Genomic DNA, 17,842 nt, shown 5'->3' on the forward strand with positions numbered 1-17,842 from the left:
CATCTGATTCGCGGGAAGCAGGGGAGGGGGAGGAGAAGGGGGCGGAGCAGGAGAGGAGTGGGCGGGAACTTTTGTTAAATTTAGCAGCCCTTAACAAGCGGTTCTAAAATGGCTGCTAAATTTAACAACGGGTTCCCGCGAACCCGTGCGAACCCGCTGCAGCTCACCCCTGCTACTTGACATTGAAGACTTGATGATGTTGTGTTGTGATCCAATGACACAACTTCACTGTATCCTGACAGAAGTCACAAAACCAGTGTTTGAGTCTAAGGGCATGACTACACTTGCAGATGTAGAGCACTTTGAGTTAAACCAGCCTTTGGAGAGCGCAGTAGAGAAAGCGCTGCAGTCTGTCCACACTGCAAATTTGCGCCACATTTGCAGCACTTGCAGCGGCATTGGGAGTGGTGCATTATGGGCAGCTATCCCACAGAGCACCTCTTCCCATTCTGTGGCTTGTGGGAAGGGGGTGCAGGGCATTCTGAGTCCTGTTCCTACGCTCTGTGATGCATCGGTTCGCATCCCAGCAATCCCCCTGCTTTGTCCACATTTGGTGCCATCTTTCAACATTTTTTGTGCTGTGTGCTCTGTCTTCTCTTTCGGTCTGTGGGAATGGATCCCGAACTGCTGATGGGTCTCACCAGCATGTCACATTTAGCAGTTGAATTACTCCTGAAAATCCAAACTGACAGTGAGGACTCTGACAATGATATCGACTCGAGAAACACATACAACACAAGATTTCTTGTGGCGTTCATGGACATGCTCACCACCCTGGAACGCCGCTTTTGGGCTTGGGAACTAAGCACTGAGTGGTGGGATCACATTGTCATGCAAGTCTGGGATGACAAGCAGTGGCTGCAGAACTTTTGGATAAGAAAAGCCGCTTTCATGGGACTGTGTGCTGAGCTCGCTCCCACCCTGCGGCGCAAGGACAAGAGATTGAGAGCTGCCATGCCAGTGAAGAAGCAGGTGGCTATTGCAATCTGGAAGCTGGCAACTCCAGATAGCTACTGATCAGTCGCTAACCAGTTTTGAGTGGGAAAGTCTACCATTGGAATCATGTTGATGCAAGTTTGCAGGGCCATTAATTGCATCCTGCTCAGTAGAACCATGACTCCGGATAACGTGCAGGACATTGTGGATGGCTTTGCACAAATGGGTTTCCCCTAACTGCAGAGGGGGCGATAGATGGGACGCATATTCCAATTCTGGCACCAGCCCACCTAGTCTTTGAGTAAGTTAATCGGAAGGGGTATTTCTCTATTGTTCTTCAGGCGCTTGTGGATCACCGTGGGCGTTTCATTGACATTAACACAGGCTGGCCCAGAAAAGTGCATGATGTACACATCTTTGGGAACAGTGGCCTGTTCAGAAAGCTGCAAGATGGGACTTTTTTCCCCAGACCAGAAGATCACTGTAGGTGAAGTCAAAATGCCCATTGCGATCCTTGGAGACCCCGCTTACCCGTTAATGCTATGGCTCACGAAACCCTACATAGGGAGCCTTGACAGCAGCAAGGAGTGCTTCAACAACAGGCTGAGCCAGTGCAGAATGACCGTGGAGTGTGCTTTTGGCTGTTTAAAGGGCCACTGGCACTCTCTGTATAGGAAGCTGAACCTGGCCAATGACAACATCCCCGCGGTTATATCCGCATACTGTTCCCTTCATAACATTTGTGAAGGGAAGGGTGAAAGCTTCACTCAGGCATGGACCTCGGAGATTCAACATCTGGAGGCTGAATTTGAACAGACAGCCCTAGTCTACACTACGAGTTTAGGTCAAATTTAGCAACGTTAGATCGATTTAACCCTGCACCCGTCCACACAATGAAGCCATTTTTGTCAACTTAAAGGGCTCTTAAAATTGATTTCTGTACTCCTCCCCGAATGTTTGAAACACTGTTTCAATTTCAGCTATTTTTTATTTTGTATTGTATTATGGAAACATTTTGTTCTGACAGCGAGGCTCTGCTTTGCAAAGATGATGATGTGCTAGCACTTCACTGACAGCCAGCAAATGCCTGGTGTGTGGACCCTGGGGTTACTGCACTCAAGGACTCTATCTAGGCTTCTGTCATTTATAGTTTGGGAAATAGCTCTCCCCACTTGTGCACGAATCTATCAAAGTTTCAGCCAGGAGGAAATCTTCACAGAAACGTTCTAATTTCCAACTCTTGGTCGGCCAGTTGGAGAAGCCTGCTCTCTCTCTGATTACCTATGCTGTTCACACTCAGTAAGTGATGGAGGAGTTCCCCTGACATCAGTGCATACTATTACCAGTCCTTTGTGTACAGGGTGACTGACTCCTAGGTTGCAAGACTGTAAAGAATAAGTTTTAAAAAGACAAGACAAAGCTTGTTTTGAAGGACGGCACCAAAATATTTTACCTATGGCACAGAATCAGAGATTTGTATCACAAGGTAGATCCTTTGCATGATCGAATGGTCCTTTTTATCTGTGTTTATTTGCTCCTTATGGGATACAGACTGTTGGACCTCAAATAAAGGATGTTCCTTAAAACAGGATGGGTAGTCGGCCATCATATGCTATCTCTGTGTCTTCCGTCCCTACCTACTTTCCTGTTTTCTTTTGGTAACACCTCCATTCCTGTCGCTGCTGTGAGCTGACTGAACAACATGTTACAAATTAATTGGGTTGCACTGTTTCCAGTGTCTGATAGGCAAGCCCTACATTGGTGTGAACCAACAATGTCAGTACAACAATCCCCAATCAAGTTCTATTTGCATTCCTTATAAAGTGCTGATGTTTCCTCAGTGGGATTCAATTTCCATTCTATTATTTTAACACTTTCTGAAACCTGTAGTTAATATTAACTGACAGGGTGAACTGAGAATCTTGGGATTTCCTATTATGGCTAATTAAATGAAATACTAATTCATGCACAGGCAGACTCTTGGCACTAAATTGCATTTCACCACCACAAGTGACTTTACTGCTAATTCTAGTTGTGATTGATTATTTAAAATCTGTCTTGAAGAACAAGATGTCAGAGCCATGTGTATTTTCCAACATACAGGTGCACACTGGAACCAGCGGGGAAGTTTTATTTCTGAAAAAAAGAATGCACAGAAACTGGCTATGTTTGAGAATGTTCCTGTTAAGTTTCCAGTACAACTGGGAGAAGGATTTCATATCAGCAAGTACTTCACTAATCCCCCAGTTAATGCTAAATTCATTCTACTGTATCTCACTAGGTCGCCTTTATTATGTTAATTAGGTCTCTAGTTACCTACTGTACTTTTCTGGCCTCAGGATAAACCTCATTTGGACAAAAAAAGAACAGGCTTAAAATGGAATTGAATGAACCACCTATGCAACCTAGTTCAGGCAAAGCAGGAGTCAAAGTGCAAGTGGTCATCTTCCTATCTGCACCAGTAACACTAAAGGCTTTCTCACCAGATTCTAAACTAAATATGCATCTACCTGTTGAAGGTTAGTATTTAAACCAACAAGCTGTTGTTGTCAGAAGAGTAACAATATAAAAATGGTACCTTCTTGCTAAACAGATCTGTTCCCTGGGAGTATGACTGCTTTCTTTGGTGACTAAAAGAAGATTTGATTATGTTTTATTCTTGTTAGTACTGCAGAGCCAACACAGCTATGAGAGGCTGAGCTACAGTCTACTATGACTCCTGCATTTACAAACAGAATGTCTGTACCAGTTACAAAATGTTTATCACTGAGGACAATGACACATGAACCAGAGAGGAGAAAAACAGCTTGACTTTCAGATCCCAGACAGAGTTGGCAAGGCTGACACTTAGAAAACTTTTTAATTGTAAACTGAGCAAATTTGGTCTGAAATCAATAAAACACCATAAGTATAGAACCTACCATTATGATTTTCACAGAGTCATTTTTCAGGGGTAGAACTGTACTTCAAACCAACCATAAACAATAATAAAAACACTTAAACACTGAGAGTGCTCAGTGCCATACAGAATATAAAGAACAACACAGTCCTTGCCCCTTGGAGTTTACTAAGTAGACAAACAATATAAATCAGGGATAAGGTGTACTAGTAACCAGAAGGTGAGTTTAACATGGGGCAGAGTGTGGTACGGGTTGTTATTTTTTTTCTTTTTTAAATAGGAGTCTAACAGAGCTTTTTGGTGTAGTAGATTAAGCTGATAGGCTTCAGGGAAAAAGCCCTTCATCATAAAGCTCTGCTTTTATCCCACTCATATTTATCTCTCAGCATGTTTAATCCTGATTATGATCATCCCATGTCATCCATTAAAGCAAGCTTAGCTTCCAGGACCGCCATAAGGAAAGAGCAGTGTTTGCTATTTTTATCAGTGGCAGACCAAATGGAGCCCACAGAGGTCTGGATACTACTGTTGGCCACCCTTGTTTTTTCTACATAAGTGTGACCCACAGACTACAGTTCCAAGCACTTCTTCTTGATTGGAGTACCCAGGAATTCAGGGATCTGTAAAATCTTAGCCACTACCTACATATTACAGATGAGGATAACTACAGTCTGTTCCTTTTTATGTAAACTGGATGCATTACAGATATTGTTTTTATGGCAGTGCCTAGTTCCTTGGGCTCCAGTTTACCTACTAATATTAGGTGGGATTATCAAAAGCACCTAAGTGAAGCACAAATTCTATTGAAAGATAATGAGACTTGTGCTCCTAAAGCTTTGTCTGTACATTAAAGTTATTCTGAAATGAGAGAGGGAGTAAAGCAGAATAGCTATTCCTGATTAACTCCCTGTGTGCATACTTTATTGCAGAATAAGAGTGCCTTTTTATGGTTTAGCTTAATCTACTTCCACAAACTATTCCAGAATAACTTCATGTGTAGAGAAGTCCTATGTACTTCTTGAAAATCCCACCCAACTTGGCAAAGTGCATCCCTATTGTTAACAGTTAAACAAACTTTCACAGACCCAGTCTCCAGGTTACTGAAAAGGATAAAGGCTGTTGTATAATTTCAGAGTCTTTCAGATTGCTAAAAAGCACACAGCTCTAAATTTTCCCATAGATTTCTTGAGGAGTGGATTAACCTTTTGATTGTCCTTCAACTTGAGAAAAAAGTCACACAGATAAAAGACCTAGATTGACCATAATTTTCCCAAAGGGAAAATGGGACACCACATGAGCCAGCCTGAGGCCCCACTCTCCCCATGCACAGCTGGTCCAAGCCCCAGCCTCCATGTGGAGTTGTCCCGAGGCCCCCCACCGCTAGCAATTACACAGGGCCAGCCCAGCCTGAGCCACTCTCCCAAGCTGTCCCTCCCTGGCGTTGCTGCTCTCCCACCCCCATGTTTCTCCACACCCCGCTATGGGTTGCACGCCACTTTTTTGGCAAAACTGTGCCTTTATCCAGTTTGCTAGGTAATAGGTAATAACTGGAGATATACCAATCTCCTAGAACTGGAAGGGACCTCGAAAGGTCATCGAATCCAGCCCCCTGCCTTCACTAGCAGGATCAATTTTTGCCCCAGATCCCTAAGTGGCCACACCTGTGGTCAGCTACTCACTCAGGTACTGTCATTCTTTTTCCCAGCTGCAGCCCTCTCCAGGGCTGCTTTGAACCCCATGCCTACTGGAGTGGGGCAGCTGCCCTATTACATGCCCCATTCAGGTTCCTCCTCAGACACCCTGGAACCTGCATGGGGCATATCAAAAGCATTTTCTAACAGATGCTTTTCCTCAGGGCAGGCTGGGTCCGGGGAGGGGAAGCATGGCATGGCTGTGGCCAGCCCAGGGCTCCTGCAGCTGGAGGAGGGGTGCTCAGGGCGTCAGCCAGCCCGGGGCTCCCCCACCTGAGGGGTAGAGGGTGGTGGTGGTCAGGTGTTAAACCAGACAGTCATCTCTTTGAGAGGTTTGTCCCTCATCCGGTAGAGGGAAAAAACGGGATGTTGTTTTGTCTGGTATTGGCTAGGGGATGCTACTCTGCCCCCACTGGCTTTTAAAGATGATACTTCCTGTGCGGCGTGATCTCACATCCACCATCATGCTGATGGGTGGGCCCACACTGTTCCTGAAAGTACCAGAATGTTTGGTATTCTGGAAATGTGAGAGTGGCCACCTTGACTGTGTGGGCCTCAGGCACTGGTGAACTTCAGTCACTCCTCCTCACTCTCTGTGGAATAGAATAGTCTAGTCCAGGGGTAGGCAACCTATGGCACTATGATTTTCGGTGGCACTCACACTGCCCAGGTCCTGGCCACCGGTCCGGGGGGCTCTGCATTTTAATTTAATTTTAAATGAAGCTTCTTAAATATTTTAAAAACCTTATTTACTTTACATACAACAATAGTTTAGTTATATATTATAGACTTATAGTAAGAGACCTTCTAAAAACATTACAATGTATTACTGACACGCAAAACCTTAAATGAGAGTGAATAAATGAAGACTCGGCACACCACTTCTGAAAGGTTGCCGACCCCTGGTCTAGTCTCTTAAGGGCTGTATTTCTTTGGTCTAATTTCAGTTGTTGAGTTTAGTGTGCTGGTGCTGGGTGGTGTTGGTGGCCTATGATAAACAGAGGCTCAAACTAGATGATCTGGTGGTCCCTTTTGGCCCTAAACTTTGACAAAGGCTATTATATCTTTGGCTGTTTATACTGATGCTGGGACTGAATGCAATCTACATGTAAGGGGAGATGTTATATTGCTATTCTCTCCATGCAATTAAAGGGGGCTAGAACTTATTGGGTAACTTTTCCATACCATGAAAATTACAAGGATCACACATGCATACGGCATGGAACATACTTGAGTATATTTAACTAGGCATGATCCTTGGTCTTTGTATGCCTTGACTGAGCCATGTGTGCTCGAGAGATTTTTGGTGATATGAGGTAATGATCTGTGAGCACAGCTGCTTGTAGATAAGTGACAGGAAGACACATTTTGGTCAGTGAATGTTTGGTGACCTGTTGTCCATGACCCACAGAGGATAAGGGTCAGTTACAGATCCCAGCTAGAGAGGCTGGCTCTTTAGCTCAAGCGATAGAGACTTGTGCTTTCATCTCTGAATTTCCCTGGTTCAGTCTCTGGGTTCAGCCACAATGGACCATGCTACATGTGTAGACAGAGGCAGCAAGCCTGGACAAATACCTGCAGTGACAGCCTGTGGTTATAAAGGCTATGCAGTAAGAGAGGAGGTAGAAGAGGTCTTTACTCCTCTCCCAGCCTTAGATTTTTGTGGGCTTCCTTCCCCATCTGTGAAATAAGTCCAGGGTCTACATATGATGTGCTCATCGCTTTCTAGAGCAGCAGCAGCACAAAATTGACATGATCCTTCACACTTTCACTGCTGCCCCAAAGGTTCCTAATAACGGCAGTGAAACTGAACATGCTTGTTGACTTCGTTCTGCTGCTAGGCAAATCTGTCTCTCAGTCTGCAGACTCAGGAACACAGCACAGCACCAGTTCTCATGTAGATACCGATTTTTGCAACCATAAGGGATTAACTTATTTTTTAAATGAAAACTAGACAACTAACACTTAGACTCCCTACATTCACCAGGGAAACCTTCCCCCTGAGCCTCAGCAAAGGAGTGAATGAATTTTTTGAGCCCAAGTTCAAAAGAAATGATACTTCCCTTATGATCCACATCATGAGAGAGTAACATCCATTTTAGAGAATGCTTAATCTACCCAGCAGAGCAGTTATATTCTACTATGTATATCCTGATTTTGTTTCTCTTTGATACTATAGTCTGATTATGTTTTTTGGCATGTGTACTCTACATACATTTGTCATCATGACAGATTTGGCTGGTACACTCTCTGTTAATTGCGATTTCTCTCAAGTGCAATGTGCCCTGGCCTGACATTGGAAATCACAACACAGCACCTAAGGAGATAGAAAATGGCTGTATTTGATTTCCATGGTGTCATGTGACGTGTTGCAGCTCTGAAGTTAGGTGCATGCAGACAATCTTCTGTGACTGATTTTTAAGCCTCAGTATATTGATATTTTCCCATTGTAGTGTCATGTTAAGTATCTACAGCAATTATGCTGGGTTATAAAAATTGTATTTAGCCATTGACTGACAGATCACCTGAAATATGCCACTGCATCTTCAATGCTTTTGAACAGATTTCTTTCTGGTCTAGCTATAGTATTTGCTTTCATACGCCGGAGATTTGGAATTGGCCTTTAACTAGCAACTATTTAACCAAATAACTTTGCCCCCACGGTCCTCTTTCCCTTACTCTTTTCTGTATGTGTCTGTTAAAACATTTGCTCTATACCAACCTGCCTGATTGTTCCACCAGTTTAGACTTAGCTGTTAAATTAATTATGTTAACAAGGGGAACAATTTAACTTTTTTAGCTTAACATCTCCCAGAAGCAGTCATGCTGTTCTGTGCCTCTAGGTGGGGCCATCTGCCACATTTCTACATGACACCACAGTGACTAGAATTTTTGTTTTTCAGGAGAAAGAGATGATTGTAGACTGTAAGAATTGGCTTAACTAGACTCCCAATACTTTGCTGTGGGTTCTCTCCCCCTCCCCCCCCTCCCCCCGCACACACACATACTCTTCCAAAGTATTTTTATGACCCGAATGATAAAGGCAACTGTAGCAAGAATAATTTAGCAGTTTCCAGAGAGGGGGCCAAATTTCATCATAAACAGGGAAATCATCACAACCCTTCCCTCAGTTTGGTGGTGGAATTTTAATGAAAGGCATCTGGGAATCCCCTTCTGTGTCTCAATGAGAATATATTAAAAAAAAGTAAATGTAATCGTTTCAAAATGATTTCACTTTTGATTCAAGGTTATGTTAACAACATGGGTAAGGAATTATCAGAAATCAATGGAGCTACACCAGTTAACACCCACTGAAAATCTGGGCCAAAGATTTGTAACTTAACAAGAATAGTGATAGAAATATAGTTCAAATAGGCTTAGCAGTCAGATACAGTCCACATCCTGTTTTGAAGAATAAATTCACAGATTCACATTAAATATAATCCAAGCTTATAAAACGATTTTCAATTTGAGTTGCCACAGTAACTTTGTTAATGATCCGAAGGGCAGAGACACATGAATTAAAGGCTCTATATTTTCAGGAAATGTCTCCTATGCTCCTTACTTACCACTAGCTGTCACTGCAGGCCAGAAGAGGATATTATTACCAAAATACACACATTTCAAGCCAGTTGCCCCTTTATTTTATAGGGAAACATCTGGGCAACTTTGTATATCAAGATACAGAAGATACACTAGAATAAATTAAGAATCAGAACCTCTGGTGTTCCAAATCACTGATTTTAAAAAAACCCAACCTATATCTTTGTTTAGGAAGTTTTAACAGATTTACAAATCCACTGGTTTTCTGCGTATAAATGCCAGGGCTAGCAAGTAGGGCAATTGCCTGGGACCCCATGCCACAGGGGCCCCATGAAGCTCCATTGCTCAGGCTTTGGCTTCAGCCCTGGGTGGCGGGGCTCAGGGCCTTGGGCTTCAGCCCCATCCAGTGGGGCTTTGGCTTTCTACTGTAGACCCCAGCAAGTGTAACGCTGGCCCTGCTTGGTGGCCCCCTGAAACCTGCTCACAGCCCCCCAAACCACACTCCAACAAACAAACCACACTCCAAAACCTTCATGTCCATTGGTACCCAGGTTGAAAGTTTCAGCAGAGAGCAGGGCCGGCTCTGGCTTTTTTGCTGCCCCAAGCAAAAAAAAAAGAGGGGGGGGGCGGCCGGAGCAGCAAAGCAGGGGGGAAAAAAACCAAAAAACCTGTGGCGTGGCCGGAGCAGCAAAGCGGGGCGGGAGGGGAACACGGCGCAGCTGGAGCAGCAAAGCGGGGGGGGGCGGGGGGGGACAAAACAAAAACGGCACGGCTGGAGCGGCAAAGCGGGGTGGGAACACGGTGCAGCTGGAGCGGCAAAGCAGGGGTGGGGGACAATGGTGTGGCCGGCAAAGCAGGGGAAAAAAACAAAACAAAAAAACCCTACAGGGCAGCCGGAGCCAGGGTGCAGGGGGACTCCTTGTGCTGCAGAGTGCGCACCTGGTCTAGTGGAGGGGAGAGGGAGGGAGCGGTGGGGGAGATGGGGGGTGGCCAGCGCTTCAGCGGGGCTCTCGCCACGCGGCCCCTCCCGCCGCGCCGCCTGCCGGGAGGGCTCCGCGCCGCTCTGGTCGGCGGGGAGGGAAGGACGAGGGCTGCCCTGCCGAGTTTGCTGCAGGGTGCTCCCCTCCTCTGTGCTGCCACCCCCTACAGGGCAGCGAACAAAAACAAACAAACAAAAAGCCTTGCTGCCCTAGGATTGGGTGGAATGCCACCCTGTACAATCTGCCGCCCCAAGCAGGAGCTTGCTTGGCTGGTGCCTGAAGCCGGCCCTGGCAGAGAGGCCAAAGATGAAATGGAGCAGAGAGCTGCACTCTCACCCAGACAGCTGATCCTTGAAGGCCACAGATAAAACATGTTGACAGTAAAGCTTCCACTGTTGGCATCTCTGCTGCATCTGGTTGTGGGAATAAACAGAAAATGCCTATTTTCCAAGGATGTCAGGTGCTAATTTTCCCAAAGATTAGAAGTTGCTTATTTTTAAAAGAATAAAACTAAAATACCCTGAAAAGAAGGGCATGGAATGACCCACAGTTGGAAAACTTAATTGTATGTCTTTTCATAGAGATATTTCTTTAAGAAATTTTTGATGGGTCTCACATCTTGGATCATATCTAGAAATAAAAAGGAGTACATTAATTTCAATTTGCTGAATACTGGTGGGGCCTACACTGAGGAAGAACATGGGGCAATACCCTTTTCCTTGTTCAAACTAATTAAGTTCCTTCACTGCCCTATAGATGTTTAACTATGACTTTCAAAAGAGTGGCAGTGACCCTGTGTTCCAGCAATGCGTCACACAGAATTTTCAAATAGCAAGCACCAAGCAAAACCTTGTGGTCCTTTTGTACAGACCTGTTGTGTCATTCAGGGAGGTTAACATACTGTAGACAGAAGGACAGAAGAGAAAGGGCAGTTCAGTATCCTAAACACTTCCTGGAATGATCCGATGATGGTTCTTCAGAGAAGGTGAAGATCACCAAGTAGACGTTAATTGGTTACACTAGTTTGAGTATATTTACTCTTTGCACAGTACATTCCCCACAAACCCTTTCAAAATGTTTATGTATACATAACTATAACGTGACCAATATTTTGCTTTATTGTTGTAGGTCCATGTGTGTCATGTATTCAGAATTACAGACACACTAGAAAATTTGAAGTGTGACCAGGCCATTGCATTATTTCAGGTGTACAATAGACCATTAGGATACCAATCAAATGCATTGTCTGTTCTTTCATCTCTGAAAGCAGCTTGCTCCAGTAATGGTTCGCTTGTTTGGAAAGTCAAAGCAGCCAATCAATACATGGTGATCTCATTCTTTCAGGCTGTTTTTTGACCTTTTGCTATCTTCTTCCAATATAATTCTGAATTATTCTGCCAGTACCCATTAGTGGATATTTATACTGCACACAATGGGATGATCTTTGACCAATATATACACTGTTGGTAAGAGCATACACAGTGAACCTTGTTAAATTCACAGTGACTGTAGAATTGGCACCAACATGCTATGTTGACTAGGCACTTGCGCAATATGCAGCACAGGTTGCAGTTTTCTTTGTGGCAATGGCATTGTAATTAGGATAAAGAGTGAAGCAGCCGGATGCATAATTTGTTTAGGCCTGTTTTCTAGCTTGGCATTAATGAAGACACTGACTAATGTTCATGCTCTATTCTGTTGCCTCTTCCATCATTGCAGGAAAATCTTGACACAATTATTTTTTAATTTTCATTTTATCAGCTTAATTTGCTAGTTGGTTGATTAATTTTGCCGTGAGGCTGAGGCACAAAGCCATCGAGCTACCCTCAACACTTCAGATTTCAACTGCTTGTGGACTGCTTTTCTAGCTATAGTTTATATCATTGCCACTTGTCACTTCACACAAACCCCCTGCAGAAGCATATTTATTGCTCTAAATGCAGTAATTCTGTTGCACTATATCGAGTCAAGTTATGGTCAAATGTTTTCTAACTGCTGGGACATGATTGTTCAGGAACTGCGAGTGGACACTACATTTCTTCAGTATTTGCTTTTTCCTAAAAACTAAGGAAAGGACAATATTTTATGAAAAACAGCAAGACATTGAATGAATATGGCATGTCTCTCTCTAGATTTACACACATGTTAGTGGACAAAGGGGACAAAGACCTATGTTGTTTAGCATGTGCCACGCACATACATTCTAATTAAAAAGAGAAGGAAACACAGGGAATACACACAGCAGTCTCCAGTCAGTAACATCTTGTCCAGCTCCCTTGCTGCAGGTGGAAAATAGAACAAGGCAGTGGTACACACAACAGCCAGCTCATTACAAGAAAGAAATTTAAAAAGCAATTGCTTATTGCATGTGCACTATATTGTTTTCAACTTTATATGAAAATGTATCTCTGAGGCTTGCATTAAGGACTGATTCAGTGAAGACACTGAATTTCAGCAGTGCCAAAACCTGCTCCTCCCGCCCACTCACACACTTGTAGAGGAATACCAAGAGTTTTTAAGAGTAAATTTATTTCTGATAAACAGCAACAGCTATCAGAGACTGTAGTCCTCTATTAACTCCACAACACACAAAGTGAAACCTCCCCTTTCACCCTGCTAAATAGCCTAAACCCTAACTTGGAAGGATCACACTTAAGGGAGCCTATGTCTTCACTGAAAGGTAACTAACTTGCTGTAAAATCCTAATGGAGTCACAGGACAGGTAGTTTTCAATCTCACTGCAGTAAGTTGAGGTAAACCCCACGTGGTATAGTATTGACCTCAGTGATGTGTGTTGAGGTCAAAACTATCAGTGTCTTCTCTCCACTAGGATTTGACTCCTGGTTTTTCCAGTAGACTTGGACTCCTAGAAAAAGACTGTTCTGAACAAACATCTGATGTCCAATAGCAAGTTAGCCTCAGATGTTAGCCAACTGCTGTTGGCTCATCTAGTAGAACTAGTATTTCCAGGGGCTCATCTTTAGTGGAAAGGATGCTGCCATTGGCATGTTTGCAAGAGATGAGTGTGCAGGATGCAGAAAGAAGGTGGAGGAACACAATATTTCTCTGCTTGATGCCTGGATCTGACTCAGTAGTGCCATGACTTGAATCACTTATTTATCACAGCCATGTAGCCACATGCTGTGTTCCCTGTAACTCATGCTTTATTCCAGTCAGTGATACTTTACTTTAAGCATTAAATTATTAAACTTTGCTGTATTATGTTGTTAATGCCTCAGATCAGCTCTTTCACATGCTGAAGTAGCCACACCAGGCTGTACATGGTCAAAAACTGTATCAAGCTCTCCCTTTTCAAATCCCAGTTAGTCCTTTTTCCTGGGGGTTAGTTGAAGAAGATATGCAGAATTCTCCACAATGTTACTGCTTTACTAAGGAAGTCTATATTCTTCCCAGAAATCAAGCTTTTTCATATGTTGGGTTGCAGCATCCACAAATCATACAGTAATATTCTGCTGTCTATTTAAGTATCACTCTGCTTGACCCTGTTATTCTATCATGTTTTCAACCAAAGTAACTAACACCTTATTAAGAACTGCAGACAACAGGAAATTGAATTGTTGCTGAAAATGAGACCCCAACTGGTTTCGGAAGTCATTAATAGACAGGGCATCTCTATTTTCAACACTGTTTCAGAGAGAGAGAGTCAATGGTAGACCTCTTATTGACTTCAATGGGGCCAGGATTTCCCTGGGTTTTGGATTATGCCGATCACAAAAGAGATAGAATGCTGGAACTAGAGCTGGTCAAAAATAAATAAATAAATAAATAAATTTTTTTTTAATTGATAGAAATTTTTTTTACCTGTTTTTTCAGCTAGCTCTAACTGGACCCTGAAGATTGTTGGGAGTGAAACTTGGGAGTGAAGTGAGAGCATCAGGACCTTCCAACCTTCCCCTCTCCCAATCCCTTTTGGGGAGAAGTTCATAGGAGGTTCATAGGAAGGAGGGGAAGTTCACAGGAAGCTGCAGACTATATGAGAGATGAACAGTGGCCAGGATGAGAGAGACAAAAGAGGGGAAAAAAACACAGACAGGAGTGGGAGACTGAAGCTACAGGGTCTCTCCGAACCAATGAGGGCTGACAGGTTTGACCTACTGGGAATAATGAGAAATGTCTCCTAAGTAATTTTTCGTCCTTCACCACAGTAGGGATGCCTGCCTTGAAGGGTTTTTTTAGGGGTGTATATGGAGTTGTTCATGCTACTAATACTGAAGTTTTAGACAATATGGTAGGATTACTGGGGTCACAGCCAGCAAACTAGGAGACATCTAGTTATCCAACCCTCGTTAAATCTGCACTCTGCTTACTAGCCAGAAAGTTTGGGAACAACTGTATGTAGTTATCTGCTCTCTCCTAAATTGTCATTCCTGTGAAATGGCAGCTATCTGTCACATGCTAGTTCTGACTATTAGACACATCTACAAACCATGTATCCTTGATGGCAACCAAAAGCATATTTGGTCTCCATCCTTCCCCGCCAAAAAACTCCCTGCTGTCGTCCAGCAACAGAGCAGCATTGCCTCCCTCTTCTTTTGGAGGAAAGTTTAAACTGAAACAAGATCTCTTTTCAGCTTATGTTAATGGCTCCACATTTGGAAACAGCTGTATTTTATTTTTGTACAGACCACATTGCACCCCAGAGCAAACATCTTGGCACAGAGCTTGAAGACCTTTGGAGAGTGCCAGGGTGGATTAGCCACATTTGAGCTTCTCTCTTCATTAGTTTCTGTCTTTATGATAACCATTAGAGGGAGTAGTTTAGCATGGGGGTGACAGAGAGACCACCTGCTGGCCTCCCAAGAAAAGCATCTGATCCTCTGATGGAAGAAGGGCCAGGAGGAGCTGCCTGCCTCCCATCCATTTCCTTGTAGAGGGGAAACTCAATGCCAAGATGTCTTACAATAAAGAGAGACAATTACTTTCAGCCATGGAGTTCCACTGATTGCAGAAGGAATAAGGTGCATGTTAAATCCTGGCCCTTTTTCCTCTCACTGCCAAAGAAAGTAGATATCATTTAGTTTATATTTTTCCTCTGCTCGTACCCACCTATTTGAGACTAGCCAGATACAATGCAAACATTATGGGTTAGCATGTTCAGACCTAAGTTACATTGGCACATCCGAAAATGTTACCCAAAGTAACTTTATAAACTTGGCACTTAAGTCCCAGGGGAAGTCAGTGAGTCACTGGGTGCTTTTGAAAATTTTGCCCTTACTCTTAAAAAAACTTTTCAATTCTGTAATGACAACTTATTTTAATTAGTTAGCCCTATCTTTATCTGCTGAATGTCTTAAAAAAAAAAAAGGCAGTCAGCACATTTTAGTCTATACTTATCCTCCATCAGTCATGTGAATGCCTGCCAAGATAATGAAGCTGTGATGCCTTAGAATGCAAAGTGTGGGATTTCAGAGACTAGAAATGCCATTGAAAAATGGACATAGTTCACAGGGTCTCAAGTACATGGAAGCTATAAAAAAAGGGGTTGTTTTAAAACATTTTATAGCCAATCACCTTCCTTATATCTTTAATTCTTCTGCTGTACCGCTTTCTAAGAGACTCCAGAATCACTACCTTTGGTTTCAGACATACAACAGCTTCCTAGGCAGCATCATCTCTAGTACTCTGAATATTTTCCTTACATTTTCTATCTCAGAGAATTAAGACCCTGATGCTACAATACCTGCTAGGCCTGTATGGAACCAGATGACAGTCAAGGAGACTCTGCATTGGAGGGAGCAGCCTCTTCCTGCATAGAGCTCATTACAAGATCAAGGAGTAATTTGTTATAAGATACTTATACCTATACTGTTTCCTTCCACTCCTGGTAAGTACTAAATCAAGTAATGATCAAATACAGTTATAAAACTAACGTTAATTTCTCACCAAAAGTATTTAAAGAAAGCTCATTCAACAGTCTCTAAAATTAATGATAGGTTAGGTATTGTCATACACCATCGGCCCAGACTGGCTTTAGGAGAGTTTCTACTCAGTCTGGTTACATCTCTGGACCTTCCAGCTTGGTTTGGCTGCGGCAGTGAATTGGTCCTACAGCTAAATCATAAAAGAAAAGTCTACTCCTTCCAGGTAATACAACTCCAAAACAAACAAAACTTTCACCCTCGTCTCAACCTCACACAAACACTCCTCCCTGAGGGTCTATCATCTTTTCTCAGCCCCTTCAAATCTTTCCTTGCTATATCAACCCCACTTCCTACCTAGAGGCTCCCTCTTAACTTCCCACAGGCTTTTCTATCTTATTTCTACCCACAGAAGGCCTGATTTAGCCACCCGTAACTTGTCTGTCATGTGAGTTTGCTCATTTTCTTCACTTGGGGAGGTGAGCTATTTGTGTGACAGATGGGGCTGGCCTAGGGTGACCAGAAGTCCTGATAAAATCGGGACCGTCCCGATATTTGGGTGGCTGTCCTGTGTCCCTACCGATCTTTGGTCAGGATGCAATTTGTCCTGATATTTCGCTCCGACGGTAGCACTGGTGCTATTTAGTTATTTATTTTTTTGCTCCACTGGCAGCACTAGCCTTTTTTTTTTTTTTTTTTAAACTGCCGGCAGCACTCACCCTTTTTTTCCCCCACTCCACTGGCAGCACTCGGCTCTTATTTTTTTGCTCCGCTGGCAGAACTCGGCTTTTTTTTTTTTTTTTTGCTTCGCTGGTGGACCCCCCCGCCCACGTGTCCCAATATTTTCTTCATCTCATCTGGTCACCCTAGGCTGGACTATGGTTGCCAAACCTCCAGGATTGGCCTGGAGTCTCCCAGAATCAGCATTGATCTCCCAGTGACTAGTGAAAGCAATCCAGGAGATTTTAATAGGATATTTTAAGAAAATGACATAACGTCATGTTGGGGGAAAAAATCTCCCAGAATTGCTTCAGTCAGAGTTGGCAATCCTAGGCTGGAACCATCTCCCCTTAAAGGGCCAGTCACCACATAACAGGTGTCAACGCTAGGCCCTTGAGTTTTAGGCACATAAATTAGTAGCTTTGATACAGGATCACTAACCAGAAAAATGATCACAACTTTTTTATTTAAATGCCTTATAGTGATAAAGAGCTCAATCTGTTTGTCTTAACAAAAAGGTTATGGGGTGACTTGATTAGAGTCTGCAAGTATCTACATGGGGCAAAAATATTTAATAATGGGCTCTTCAATCTAGCTGAGAAAGGTATAATATGATCCAATGGCTGGAAGCTCAAGCTAGACAACTCCGACTGGAAATAAGGTGTAATTTTTTTAACCATGAGAGTAATCAATGTATACAGGGTTGTGATGGATTCTCCATTGCTGACAATTTTTAAATCCAAACTCAGTGTTTGTCTGCCTCCAATCTTTCCTTATTTCCTTCATAGATAGAGCTTGATCTGGAAAACTCTTATTCAAGCTGCTGAGGGTTTGCAAGATCAGGTACCTATATTATAAAAAATGTTTTGGTTCGAAGACTTTTTCTAAGGAGTTTGAGAAGTTCACAAGTTAACAGGCTATGGCTGTAGATATTTTAAATTTATAAAACCCACTGTAGCAGTTCAATATCATACCACTGTCATCTTTTCTTTTCCCCTTTTGTCCTTTTTCTCATAAAAACTTTAGAAATCTGCTGGTTATAAAAGCAGAAGTCTTACATTTTGAGACCACTCTACAGACGTCCATATATGACAACTTGTAAGTGAATGTGTTGTCACCACACTGACGTTTGCTCTACAGTGTTTTACTATCATGAGCTAGTCCTTAGAGATACGTATACATCAATACCTTTGC

Source organism: Mauremys mutica, chromosome 7 (genome assembly GCF_020497125.1).
Source record: "Mauremys mutica isolate MM-2020 ecotype Southern chromosome 7, ASM2049712v1, whole genome shotgun sequence".
Taxonomy (NCBI): domain Eukaryota; kingdom Metazoa; phylum Chordata; order Testudines; family Geoemydidae; genus Mauremys; species Mauremys mutica.